This window comes from Pygocentrus nattereri, chromosome 12, assembly GCF_015220715.1.
Source record: "Pygocentrus nattereri isolate fPygNat1 chromosome 12, fPygNat1.pri, whole genome shotgun sequence".
Classification (NCBI taxonomy): domain Eukaryota; kingdom Metazoa; phylum Chordata; class Actinopteri; order Characiformes; family Serrasalmidae; genus Pygocentrus; species Pygocentrus nattereri.
Window position 1 is genome coordinate 4,365,049 of NC_051222.1, and position 15,283 is coordinate 4,380,331.

The 15,283-nt window shown below is 36.9% G+C and overlaps 1 protein-coding gene and 1 long non-coding RNA gene across 2 annotated transcripts in view; one reads left to right on the forward strand and one right to left on the reverse strand.

Annotated features, from left to right (window-relative positions):
• Nucleotides 1-15,283, reverse strand: part of LOC108443648 — a 381,331-nt gene that overhangs the window by 98,362 nt on the left and 267,686 nt on the right. The window lies entirely within an intron of this gene.
• The window catches only part of LOC119264776, a 44,153-nt gene continuing 40,912 nt past the window's right edge, over nt 12,043-15,283 (forward strand). The window contains exon 1 of the long non-coding RNA XR_005131215.1: nt 12,043-12,165. This is a non-coding gene — a long non-coding RNA (uncharacterized LOC119264776). The remainder of the gene's footprint in view (nt 12,166-15,283) is intronic.

A 15,283-nucleotide genomic window follows, 5' to 3' on the forward strand; every position in this document is an offset into this window, starting at 1 on the left:
CCATGCTTTTACAGCTGGTAAAAACAGCTAACCAGAAACTTTTTCCCACTCTCCCATGACAGATTTGTGAAACGTTCCACTGTTTGGCGAGTGTTTGTCATGTTCTGATCATAAAAGATAGTTTAAAACAGCAATTAACATTTTTTGGCAATATATCATTAAAAAATTATTTAAAAAAAAACTTATTCTAATTATTTCTTGCACATAGTCATTCTGAATTCTGAACTATGCCTAATATATCACAACTTAAGTACAATTTTATCATGTTTGTGTTTCAGGAAAAGGTTTTCATGCTTGGAAGATTGTCCTCATCTGCATGTCAGCTTTTGCCATTACATTAACCGCTTTTACAGCTTACATCGTGAAAGGTAATTTTTGAATTCATAATTTTCAGGAATAAATTATATTTAAAAACATTTTCCGTATGGACTGTATGCATGTGCAGAAACTGTGGAATGTCATGACTTCTGGACGACTGTATAATTTAGTATGATATCATTTCAAAAAGCTGAGCTCCTTGTCAGGTTATGTGCTCCTCACATCCTCTTGTGTGTTAATATGGACCGTGTTCACTCTAACTTGTTGATTTTCATCAGTAAAACATCAGGAGGTTGCCAGAACTAGCAAAGTTACATTTCAGATGAACAGTGAAAAAATGGTGCTTTAATTATTCAAATTGAAACAATATTGAAATACATCAAATGGTTCCAAATTGATCAAATGTATTACATCAACATAATTACCAAAACAGAAGAACTAAAAAAAACAAACTGATTGTGTTGATGTAACATATTTTATTTGTCATATTTCGTTACAACAATATACAAAAAGTTGCTAAGTTCACTACACAGACTACAATCACTAAGTATCAGCATTTCTGAATATTGTAATTCTGAATTACAGTCACTGGATGATAGGGGTTTCTGAAAGATTTCCATTGTTTCTCTCTAATTTTAGATAAATTCTCAAAAAAGCAGCTCTCTCCTGCACAATGTTCAGTCATAACCTACATGCGAGTCCAGTCAGAGAATAAGAAGGAAGAACTGAACCTGAAGAAATTCAACACATCAGAGGAGGGATACAGAAGACTCATCCCAGCTGTCACAAACTGCAGAAAGGCTCAGTGAGTGTTTTACATACCCGTTATTGAGCTAATATTAATACTGTGGTGTAATTTATGGGCAAATTGTTAGAAGTCTAGGGGGTCTAAAGAACTTTAATGGTCTTGTCAAAGTACTGTTACTTTCATGTTGCATAAAAGCATGAGATATTACATAAAAACATTACATATGTTGCACATATACATGTGTACGGTAGGAACACATTTCAGTTTGCATACCTGAGAGTTCTTCATCCAGATTACATGCTGCATACACTGCCTCACCAGCTTTGCTAAATGACCTTCCACACTGTTTTTCTATGACGTGTACTTAGAAACAGTAAAGTGCTAAACTGACAGGAACAGAATTTGTGAAGGCTGAGAATACTTTCATTTGATGAACATTTCTTTTTTTGTTTTGAAAAACTAGACTTTTTTCACTAAAAGTATCTACTTCAAGTATCTACCACCACACAAAGACCGTCCCCAAGATGTTTTTGTATTTTGCCATACCCCGATGCTTTAACATTTAGTCCTATTTGATCTACTCCTGTGCTGTTTTGTTTTATACAGGTGGTACAATTTCCTTCACCTTACATTGAAATCAAATGTCAAAATGAATAAATGCATGTATTTTTTCAAAATTTTTGAGGATTTCTTACTATACACATCTGTAGCTGTATTTAGCTAACCCCATTTCCAAAAAAGTTGGGACACAAGGTAAAATGTGATTTAAAAATTCCATGATGTGCAAGTCATTTAAACCATAGAGTATAAAGGTAATATGTCAAATATTGAAATTGAGAAATTTAATTGGTTTTTGAAAATGATTTGCCTATTTTGAATTTGAAGTCAGCCACATGTTTCAAACAAGTTGGGACAGGGTCAACAAAAGACTGGTTAAAAAAAAACAAACACAGATAACTGACAACAGCTCTGTAACATGATCAGGAATAAAAAGAGCATCCCAGTGAGACGGAGTCTTTTGGAAGTAAAAATGGGGAGGCGTTCACCACTCAGTGAATGACTGAGTGGGCAAATAGTACAACAGTGCAAGAATAACATTTCTCAATGTAAAATGGCAAACAACTTGGCGATTTCATCATCCACGGTACATAATATCATTAAAAGATTCAGAGAATCCAGTGAAATCTCAGTGGGCAAGGAACAAGGCCAAAAACAGACATGATTTGTAGTGGAAATCACTGCATGGGCTCAAGAAAGTTTCCAAAAGCCATTGTAAACACAGTTTGTTGCTTGAGCCAATGTAAGTTAAAATTCTACTATGCAAAGAAGAAATCAGGGCCCATAAATGCCACCTTCTCTGGGCTCAAGCTTATTTAAGATGGACTGAGTTGAAAAGGAAAAATGTTCCATGTTCTAAAGATGAATAATTTGAAATTCTTATTAAAAATCATGTATGCCACATCATTTGAGCTAAAAAGAACAGGGTTCATACGGGTGCACCACAGAGAGGATCACCATGACGTTCTGCATTGTGACTATTATGTTACGAAAAAGAGAGAAAGAAAATGGCTACTGGAAGGGAGCCAACTCCCATCGTTCATTTAAAACGGGGATTGGTAACATGCAGCTCTTGAGCAGGACAGCAGAATTACACATTTACACAGCAGAATTACATTTTTAGGTAAAAATAAAATAATCCTCCTTAGCAGTAAAATAAAGCTCTGCTGATCACAGTTTTAACAATAAATGGCCTTAAACAATTGAATTAATGTATAACTGCTGATTCACCCTTTAATCCAGAAGATCAGCACAGATGGCTGGTTGCCACAGCAAAGCTAACAAGTATTGCCTAGCTAGTAGCTAACGAAATGGCAAAGAGAAAGATCTAAGACGAACATCGATCATTTTTAGACAAATGGACTTATTTGCATTTATCACTCCAATTGGTTTTCGGATGCATTTAGTCTGAAAGGAGAACCTGTCAAACACTTAAAAGTTGCGAAGCTGAATTCAGCTTCTCATTAGAATTGTCCTGTTCCACCTGAAATAGTGGCACTTTAGGCACCATTTAAGGTGCAACGGAAACATTCGGACAAGAAATGTAACGTGGAGCGAGGAGGCGGACACATATGCGGAGATAAGCGAGATTTATTAAGGGCAAATCGAGGGTCATGGTCAAGACGGTTCAAAGTCAGATGGCCAACACGGATAGAGCGGGGGGGCAGAGATAACATAAACCAGAATCACCAACACAGCAGATAACGATTCAGACAAACATACATCAAGCAAAGACCAGCCAACACAAAGGGCAAACACACCAGGAAGACGAGGGACAGGTGAAAACAATCAGGGGCGAAGTCACAAAACAAGGGGCATGAATCAAAACAAAAAGCACATGGAGTGGGAGGAGCCAATCGGGACAAGAAGCTGACTTCAGCCTCATTAAAAGTTGAACATGAAGAGACATTTTACAGAAGCTGTTCTACTTTTGTTGAAAGGTTTCCTGCCAAACATGCAGCTTGGCTGTAGCTGAGCTAAAGCTTAAAGCAAAGTAAGTCTACTACTGTGTTCCATTCTGTTCTCATCCTTCAAAGGCAGCTCTTTAGTTGGGCAGCATTTTGACCTTAGTAGACATCGCATTCGGGACAGCGCTTCAGAGCCATCATGCTAATAACGTTCACTGCGCTGTTCACATTTTATCTGTTTACTCACAGCCGCTCGTTAATTTACACTCCCCTTAGAATAAAGGTGGATCATCTCGGGGTAAAAGGACGGCTCTAAATCTGCAGCAGCCGTTTTCCTGCACTGACACTGCTGTGGACATTTCTATATGAAGAACAGGCTGATACAATTATCATTATATACTTGACTCAGCAGCCCAGATAAATACAGATAATCGTGATTATTAGTTTATAAATCATTCCAATTAATTCCGTCCTCATCCACCTTAATGAAACTGCTTTATTTCTAACACACAAAGAAATAAACAGTAATGTTACGTATAATTTTGTACAAAATGCACTCAGAAAAACGGATCCCACACAATCTGTTAAGCAGTAAATATGCATTTTACTTTATGCATTATCATCTGATTTATGAGCTCCCAGTTTGAAGTTTAGCCGTCAACATTCACCTCACACTTCTGTGACTGTGGTAGGTAAAGCAATACAAGACAAGTGAAGGAGCAAAAATAAGCCTCTGTAATATTCATTTTTATAAACGTTTTATTTCAGAACTTCTACATAAGTTAAAGGGAGAACGTCAGACTGTAGCACAGTTCCCGCTGTTTTCCCTCAAGATACGCTTGGAAAGTTCAGTTGCTGTCGGTCATTAACCATTCCTCTTCTTCAGCCCCTCAGACAGCACCTCTCCACCGCTGTATTGTTCGTTTCTGAGGACTTAAAAAAATCCCTAAATACTGACACTAAACTAAACTAAACACTACTACAGTGAACAGCCAGTATTTTAAACTGGACTCTCTCGTTTTGAAAAGCCAGCGAGTTTACACAGTTATCCCGCTAACTAAGCTAACTACCGCTAGTTTTATCTTGCTAATGAGCTACAAACGCAGCTGGTTAATTCCCCTTAGACAAGCAAACTGCCAGAATTTCACCAGAGGAACCATTTCTAGAGACCAGTAAACAGTAAAGACAGAAGTGAAGAAATCTAACTGAAGTGATGGAACTCTCAGCCAGTGAGTAGGTGAACTGTATTGTGGGATTACGTTTACCAACAATGATAAGGCAGCTTAGAAGGCAGCTGATTGGAACAGCACTTGTCTCTGGAGCGCGCAAATGCTGCCTTAGAATACTGCCTTCTTACACAGCTGCCTTCCGATTATAACACATCATAGATTTTATATCACATATGTTTTAACTTATTCTAGTAAAATAGCACACAGTGAGCCATATTTACAGCCAATATGTTAAAATGGACATGAAATATCGTGGCTTACAATGTAGTTTGGTTTTTGTTAAAAAGACATAATGGTTCTTCTAAAATTTGAGTTGTCAACCTCAAACTTAAAAGACCTGGCGCAAAGAGCTTGTTCGCAACTGATACACTGCTAGCTAGCGTATGACTGTAATTTGCCAGTCTGTTTTCACGTTTTAACTAGCCACTATTCCTATTGTTTTGATTTGCAAAATACTGTGGAAAAAGGTAAGAGAGCTGGTTGACTGCCTATCTAGGTTAGATAGCAAGGAAAGTCTACTTACAAACAGGTGACACATTTTGAAACATAAAATTTAAAATGTTTCCATTAATTTCTTATCCTTCTGCTATTACCAAACACAGTTCTGGTTGTTTTTAGCATAATGACTTTTAATGTAATAAAATGTGAATTAATTATTTTGAGTATAGATGTATTTGTATAAATACATAATTTACTACATAATTTAAGGTGCTGGAAAATCTTGAAAATGGACCTTGAAAGTGCTGGAAAATTGTTTGAATTTAACCTTGGAAAAGGTGTATGAACCCTGAGAGAAGAGGGACCATCTGGCTTGTTGTCAGCACATAGTTCACAGGTCAGCACCTGTGATGGTCTGGGGGTGCATTAGTGGGTGACTTGCACATCTTTGAAGGCACCATTAATGCTGAATATGTACAGGTTTGGAGCAACATATGCTGCCATCCAGATTGCCCAAAACAGGGCCAAGCAACATTCTGCATGTATTAGAACAGCATGGACATCAAACAGGGGTTAAACTAGTCTGCCTAAAGTCCAGACCTGTCGCCCATTGAAAATATTTGGTGCATTGAAAATATGACAAAAGAGACCATCAACCCCATGTGTCAGACACAATGCACTGCACTGCAATCCCCAGAATGCACTGCAACTTAATATGTGCTTAAATACTCCTACTCCAACAACAATTTATGGAACAGCATTTACACCTGAAGTCTACACAAATCCACACCAGTCATATCACCAGCATCTCAACTGCAGTTTAACCAACATAAACACCTAACATTAGCTCAGCAGCTCAGAAACGGAGCCAAAGTATATTAATGAACTTGCAGCAAAGAAAGGATGCCAGGTGTCTAGTTTAAGCAAAGGTCAGTTTGAAAGACTGAGCTTCTGGTGACATTTAAAATAAATTATTCATGTAATATTTCAAGGTCTATTATAAGTTACAGTGTAACAATAATTAAAATGAAAAACGTTTTTTCAAATTTTTGATATTTGTTGAGATTATTTAGTATGGGCTTAGTGGTTGAGATTGACCCCCCTGCCCTAAAGTGTTGAGCAGATGAAATCTCATATCACGCAAGAATGGGAAAATGTTTAACTTTCAAAATTACTGTAAAAGGTCTCAGTTCCAAAGTGCTTACAGTGTACAAGTAAACAAAAATCTGATGCATCACAATCATAAACATGCCCTTGTTCCAACTTTTTTGAAATGTGTTGCAGGCATCAAATTCAGCAATTGGTATATATTTTTCAAAAAAATATGAAATTGATTCGTTTCAACATTTGATATGTTGTCATTTAAATTAAATATACAGTTTCAATTAATTGTACATGATTATATTGTATTTCTGTTTATATTTTGCACAGCCTCCTAACATTTTTGGAAATGGGGTTGTATGGCCATCAGACTGATTTTAATCATATCATAAATCGCTACTTGCTTGTTTTAAATGATAATTAGTTAATATTCTTCTTAAAAACGCAGTTGTTAACATAGTACATATATTAAAGTACAAGATCATTGCAAGCCTCAACAGGGAATGCTAAAGTTCCTTTTTTAAATTATCAAGCAAAAAATGGTCTGTGATTTCTTGCTCCGAGAAATCCCTACTTTAATTCTAGGGAAGTTTGTTAACAATTAATGACTATTAATTAAGCAAGTGGGAGAAAACACAGGAGGAACGAAGGTAATGTGTCTCTACATTGCCGTGTCAGTGGAGTGCAAGACTAAAAGATAGTATCAAGAACTACAATGTCAGTATTGAAATTTTTATTTTTTTTTCAAATAATTTCAAATGCAAACACTGAGAATCTTTATATATTTTACTGACTTTCTTCCTCACCTGTAGATTTGCTGGCTGTAGCCTCACTGCACTGTCCCTTGAAATTTTGAGTACAGCTCTAAAAACAGAAAATTCCTCTGTAAAAGAGCTGGACCTCAGTAAAAATGACCTGCAGGATGCAGGAGTGGAAAAGCTCTCTTCTGGACTCAAGAGTTCACACTGTAAATTGGAGATAATCAGGTCAGAATTACAAAATTTCATAAGATTTTATAACATTCCAGCACTCTGGCATTGTGCAACAAATATACATGTATTCTCATTCAATGTACTATATGTTGTCTTTACTTTTCTTTTCCAGACTTGCTATGTGTAAACTCAGCGCACAGTCCTGTGACACTCTGAAGTCAGTTTTACAAACAGAAACCTCCTGCCTGAAAGAACTAGACCTCAGTAATAATGACCTGCAGGATGCAGGAGTGGAGAAGCTCTCTGTTGGACTGAAGGGTTCACACTGTAAATTGGAGATAATAAGGTCAGAATTTCAAAATTTCATAAGATTTTACAATTCTATACCAGCACTATGGAAAAAAGCAACGAATTTATAATTATTTTTATTGAATGTACTCTATGTTACTTTTCTTTTCCAGACTTGTTGTGTGTAAACTCAGCGCACAGTCCTGTAACACTCTGCAGTCAGTTTTACAAACAGAAACCTCCTGCCTGAAAGAACTAGACCTCAGTAATAATGACCTGCAGGATGCAGGAGTGAGGAATCTCTCTGTTGGACTGAAGGGTTCACACTGCAAACTGGAGATACTCAGGTCCAAATTCCAAAATTTCATGACATTGAAAAAAGTAACCAATTTATAATTATTTTTATTGAATGTACTACATGTTACTTTTCTTTTCCAGACTTGCTGTGTGTAAACTCAGTGCACAGTCCTGTAACACTCTGCAGTCAGTTTTACAAACAGAAACCTCCTGCCTGAAAGAACTAGACCTCAGTAATAATGACCTGCAGGATGCAGGAGTGAGGAATCTCTCTGTTGGACTGAAGGGTTCACACTGCAAACTGGAGATACTCAGGTCCAAATTCCAAAATTTCATGGCATTTTGCAATTCCACACCAGCACAATTAAAATATGCAACCAATGTGTAAGAATTTTTATTTAATGTACTTTGTTGCTTTTATTCTTCTTTTGCAGACTTGTTGTGTGTAAACTCAGCGCACAGTCCTGTGACACTCTGACCTCAGTTTTACAAACAGAAACCTCCTGCCTGAAAGAACTAGACCTCAGTAACAATGACCTGTATGACTCACGAGTGGCGAATCTCTCTGTTGGACTGAAGAGTTCACACTGCAAACTGCAAATACTAAGGTCAGTATTCCTATATTTCATAAAAATTGCTTATATAATCTATAGCGATGAGAACATGGAACAAAATATCTTCTCCTCAGTACTGAAACTGAAACAAAAAAGGGAATTTTGGTCAGGGTCCATGATGGCCATGACAAAAGCTTGATTATGTGGTCATTGAACTATTAATTTGTGGATATGGATGTATGTTTTGGATCATCGCCCATCTGGCGATCCAACCATGACAAAGTTTTAGCTTTTTAGAGGAGACTGACAGATTTTCATTTAAAATCTCTTGGTACTCCTTCGAGTCCATTATGCCGTGTAGCCATCCTAACCAATGTCCCTAAACAACATAGACTCTCCTCCATACCTAACACTGGGGATGGGGTTCTTTTCTGTATAACATTTATTTTGTTCATACACACTTTTAGTGTTTGTTCTAACAATATAACCAAGTTCCAGTAGTGTGCAGTGAAATCCAGGTGCTAAAATTTGTGGAAAAATGAAAGAAAATATATTTTTTCTGCCACCACTTCCACAGTGAAACACAGTGAATCAGAAACTCATTTAATGGTTCCTGTAGTGTGAGGTGGTGTCAACCCCCCAGCCCCCTCCCTCCCTCTCCCAGGTGTTCCCCATTTGTTGTAACCTTTATCTAGCTTTAGTCAGTGGTTGTCTGGTCTACTTGTCACTCATCACTTGTGACTTTGTCTTATGTAGTTGTATGTAGGGCAGACAGACAGACACAGACAGTCACACATTCACACCTAGGGGCAATTTAGCATGTCCAATTGGCCTGACTGCATGTCTTAGGACTGTGGGAGGAAACCGGAGAACCCGGAGGAAACCCACGCAGACATGGGGAGAACATCCACCTCCACACAGAGAGGACCCCGTTCACCCGGCAGGGGAATCGAACCCAGGCCCTCCTTGCTGTGAGGCGACAGCGCTACCCACCACACCACCGTGCCGCCTAGTTGTCAGTTATAATCATCAAATTAAAAGAAATAAACACTTGAAATTTATCAGTCTGTGTGTGACGAATGAGTATAATATACAAGTTTCACTTTTTGAATGGAATTACTGAAATAAATCAATTTTTTCATGATATTCTAATTTTATGACCAGCACCTGTATCTATGAAAAAATAATGAAATGAAAATGATGGCAACATTAATCAACCCAGAGAGGGCTTGTAGTCACTTGATCTTATAGCGGCAGGTTTTGGTTTTGGATAAATGATGGAAGCTGACCGTTCAGAAGAACTTAACTGTAGAGTTAACACATTTGCCTTCTTAGACAACATAATATAACATTTTATTTGCTATTTTCTTTACTTGGGTGGATCATAAAATCAGTCAAGTTGGGAGTCTTGAATTGATGTGGGTTTTGGAGGAAACAGATTGATAAAAAGCTAACATTAGTTAAATCATTTGTTTTATTGCAGCCATGCATGACAAGTGACATAATATTGACCATAATATACCAGCTGCTTTCAAGTTGTCCTGAAACAGTAATTATTAGCTTCTTTTTTCTTTCCTAAGGGCATTGAGAATTCTTGTGAGATGCACTTGACTGGAGATGATTAGATGTGGTTACATGAATTTTATATTTCCAGATTATCAAGCCAGTTGTACAGACTGGGATTTTAACATTCATTTTCATAGTTCTGTTGTTTTGTCCTTCAAGAACTAGAAGTGTACTGCAAGGAAGTGTGGTTGAAATGTTCTGAGACAAGATAAGAAAAAACTAACACTACAAAAAGCATTTGCAAGCTTTGATAGCTGCAAAAGGCTGTTACTGTAAATGGTGTCTTAGTAGGTTGTCCAAATATCTGAACATGCCACATCCAATATAAAGAAAAAATATATATTTTTTAAATTGTATGCTTTGAAGATTGTATTTGCTTCGTTTCATTTTTTAAAAAAGAAAATCAATTTGGCCAGGGATGCCCACAATTTTGTTTACAGCTGTAATGTCATTACTGAGTACTCCAATTAAATATCATTTGAGAATGCTCTAAAATTTGTATATTTATTCTTTGTTTGCAGCCTAGCTTTGTGTAATCTTGGAGTGAATACATGTGAGAGGCTAGGATCACTTTTAAAACTGGAAAAGTCCCTGAAAGCACTGGACCTCAGTAATAACGATCTGCAGGATTCAGGAGTGGAGCTGCTCTCTGCTGGACTGAAGACTGGAGACTGTAAACTGGAAATACTCATGTCAGTGTTTCTTTCACTACATTCCTGAATGATACATATGTTTTTCAGTACTTTAATAAATCATCTTTTTATATCATAAAACAAGATTTCTGCTGAATTTAAATTTTAAAAATAAACTGGTCACATAGTTTAGACAGTTAAATTCCAGCAGGAAGACTAAATGACAGCAATCATTTAAACATGATTTTACCAATTAAATACATCAATGTGTTACCAACCATCTGTACTAACCTTAGGTCAACAGTCATCATTTGCACATTTCATACACACAATCATTCTGCATCACACACATGCTGTGGCATTCAGTCTGTTTAGAACAGACTCACAAGGCTTAACCAGAAAAATGATGAAAAGTTTTTGCAGTGCTAGGGAGCCAAAGTATGAATTTAAGGTTTAGTATTGGTTACATGCTGCATTTTCTGTTCTCTGTTTTCTATACCCCTGTCTCTGTAACCACTCTATCTGATGCAACCCAGAGGAGGAGGCATTCCCCTTTTGAGTCTTGGTTCCTCTCTGTAATTATTTCTAAAGCTCCTATGAAGTTTTTCTTGATATTATCTTCCCTGGTGCTCTTCATTAGAGAGCTGGGTGCTATAGTGAAACATAAATACTGAAAATAACACTCAAGTTTTGTTTCTTTTGTGATTACATTATAATCATACATGCCATATGTATTTTTTCAGGAGACTTTTGCCTACTCAGACAAAAGTGTGCTAACAAAATTTAGATATGCTTAATTATGTCTTTTTTTTCCTCAACAAATTCAACTTAAAAAATATACCTTCATGATATTGATAACATATCACTGATAATCTACATTATCCAGACCAAAGTAAGTACAATATTTTATGTGTATTTACAATTAAGAATACAATATTAAGATAAACAGTGAGTTTCCCATTCTAAACTGGCTTATTTGCTTACATTTTAATGCAAATAAGTGCTAGATTAGTACGTATTTAGAGTAAGAACTACAGATTGTTATGTGTATTTGCCTGTTTTAATCAGTTCCTGAGAATGAAACGGAGAAGATACAGTAGAGAATACCCACACAATGTGGTAATAAAGTTCTAAAGGTTAATCAAATGGGACATCAAATGGTTGTCATTAAAAAAAAAGATAAGGTGCCAAAAAAGATACCACAGAATGTGCATGTCAAAAAACACTCTTCTTTGCCATAGGGAATAAAATCCTAACACTGGATGCTGTTCTTACATTGAGATCTGCCACGTTTGCCAAAGAAGTTGTTTAAATATATGCTTAACTGAAATGAAATCATATGTTTAGCATGTTTGTTATGTTTTATATGAATGTGAATAACCACTCTCACTCTATTATCTGTCTTTTCCTCTTTCTGCAGATTGTCTGGTTGTATGATCAAAGAGGAAGGGCTGTTTCTTCTCTGGCTTTCAGCTCTGAGTTCAAACCTGTCGCACCTGAAAGAACTGGATCTGACCTACAATCACCCAGGAGAGTCAGGCGTGAAGGTGCTCTCAGCTAGACTGGAGGATCCACAATGCACACTACGAACTCTCAGGTATGAACAACTGTGTTCAGAGATGCCTGTGTGTGTGTGTGCGAGTGTATATGAGTGTGTGTGTGTGTGTGTGTGTGTGTGTGTGTGTGTGTGTGTGTGTGTGTGTGTGTGTGTGCGAGTGTGTATGAGTGTGTGTGTGTGTGAGTGTGGTGGAATCAGAATGAACTACTGAAAACCGTAACTTTCTGCTCCTTCTGTACTTCTGCTGGGTCTCCAGCATCCTGATTCTAGTTTATGTATGCTATAATATCTATAGCAGCTCTCATTCACCTACACTGTTTTCACTCACCTAGACTGCATTCATTGTATTCAGATAGAAAACAGAGCAGCTTTTCCATGTTGGGAAGTAATATTTATTTATTATTTATTATTATTGGTAATATTTTTTAGGAAAATGCGTAATATTTTAGTAAAGAACGCTATTTGAATCTGATTGAATTTTGCTCATTCTGTCAGTAGGTGCAGCACCGTCTCAGTCTTATTAGCGGTCAGTGTTGACACAGTCATTGCTCTTTAGGCAGAAAAGACGTTGTGTGTCTGCCACACTCTATGACCAGGCCATGATCTCTGAGTCTCTTTATCAGAGTGATCATGAACATTGGTGTAGAACCGTGCTTTAGGACTATAAATATTGTTAATTGCTAGGAAAAAAATTTAAATATATACATGGAAACCTAGATATTCACCTTTTTTCCACTGAACATGTGAGGTGTTCATAATGCGTCTGGATATGTGTGAATCTTCTTGATTGATTGCTGCTTTCTGGAACTCCTCTTTAGGCTTTACATTCATCTCTAGGATTTTCTGTTCTACAGCTTACTGGGCTATGTGTGCAGTGCTGTTAGTGTCTTCTTTTTTGGTGGGGAACCCCAAGGGTCTGCAGTTTATTCAAAAAAGTTTGCAAGTACTACAGTGATACATTTGTTTGTTAAATTATGGATGCAAACAAAAGGGATAAATGCAGAACAGAAATTGGAGTCATTTTTCTCTGTGTTATCAAATATTTTCTGCAGTTAAGAAGCTTTCACAGAAAAACCAGTGTCACCAGTGAAGAAGAGGAAGACTGGATGTGCTCAGCCATATGACTGGAAAATCACTCTGAGTGGAAAACATAGAGAAAAAACAAAGTCTTGGTCTCTCTCACAAACAAACCACTATCCTCAGAGCTTTGACAGTGAGCTTGTACATCATAAATAATGTAATTTAATAAAGCTCATATAAAGATTATATTTCATAGGACAGTACAAATACAGTGCCATGCAAAAGTTCTGATACTGTAAATACCTAAGCATGTAAAAGCTGACCCCGAGTTCCAAAAGGCATAAAGTTAAAGACAACACAAGATTACTTGTTTATTTCCAACTTTTAGAGTTCTAAAACAACAAAAAGGAAAAGGGTCAGAAGCAAAAGTTTTGGCACCATGCATGTTTAGTGTTTAATAACACCATCTTTGGAAGTATCTCAGCTTGTAAACCATATTTGTAGCCAGCTAAGTGTCCTTAAGTTCTTATTTGTGGGATTTTCACTCATTCTTTCTTGCAAAAGCCTTTTAGTCATGTGAGGTTCCTGGACTATCTTATATGTTGTGCTCTTTTGAGGTCTATTCATTAATTTTCCATGATTTTTAGGTTGGGGGACTATAAAACCCATGGCTAAACTTTCAGCTTGTGCCTCTTGAGAGGTAGTCCATTGTGGAGCTATATTTAGGATCATTATCCTCTTTTCAACTTCAGCTTTTTTTCCACAATATGGTTCTTGTTTCCAGAATTTGCTGTTTTTTTATTTAATCCATTGTCTCTTCTACCACTGGCTGCAATATAAACCCAAAGCATGATCAATCCACCCCCACATTTAACAGTAGGAGAGGTGTTCTTTTCAAGAAATTCTGGATGCTTTTTTCTCCAAACATAGCTAATCCTGGTTAGATGTTCCTTTACAAAATTTTGAATCAATAAGTTTTCTTGACCTCTGCTATTTCTTATTTCTGAAATGGCTACCTGAAAACAATTTGCTTTCTTCTCATAGCCTTCTACTTTGTGGGTATCAGTTATTTTATTTTTTTGCTTGGCAGGTACTTAGAGGAGCCCATGGCTGCTGATTTTTGGGAATGGTTTGAGGAGGAGTTTTTTACAGGTTTGGAATAAACATCACCGGCTTTTCCTAACAGTGATTATGAACAAGCTAATTAAGGTCTGAGACCTTAAAACTTATCTGAGAGCTCAAATCTCATGGGGTGCCCAAATGTTTGCATGGTGCTTGTTTCCTTTTTTCACTTTAAAATTGTACAAAACAAAAAATAATACACTGATTTTGCTTAAGAAGTTGAAAAGAACGTTACATGCTTTATGCCCTTTGGAGATCAGTTCATCTTCTCACTTAACTCTTCTCAGAACTTTTCACCAACCTTTACATGCCTGTATTACTGTAGTATAAATCGCATGTTTACTTTAATAAAATAAAATCTTACACAGTCTTATACAATTGTTATATTCATGTGAAAGAGTTTCCCAATATGGAAAATAACAACTATACTATCCCCGTGCCTGTCTCTCTCTGTATCTTTGGCCCCAAACTGGCATTAAAATGACTCCGAGGTCAGTGTTCAGGAGAGGAATGTATCTCAGATGTAGGTGAAATTGTTGATTACGGTTGCATCAGATCAGTGCCCAGGATCTGCAGTGCTATCGTGATTTTTTAGATACTGTTGAGCAAGTAAGTATTAGATCGGATGAGATTCCTACAAAATACAATGTATGACACTTAGTTTTCCTGATGGTGCATTCACACAATCATTGCCCACTCATTTACTGAATTTCATTGGCCCCATGGATAAAATAGGCAGCTTTGTCTCACTCCTCGTAACTGTACATTTTACTGCACTGTGAGAATACATTGATCTAATAACATCATACACCCCCCCACACACCCATTGTGCCGAATACAGTTGAAAGCTTTTTGAAAATCTACAAAGCATGCAAAGGTTTGCCTTTATTTTGGTTTACATATTTATCATTGTCTTCACATTAATGTGTGAAGAGTGAAAATGTGGTCAGATGTTCCATAATTTCGTAAGAAGCCAATCTGGTTTTTGCTTATCATTGTCCCCTCGTAGCCGTCC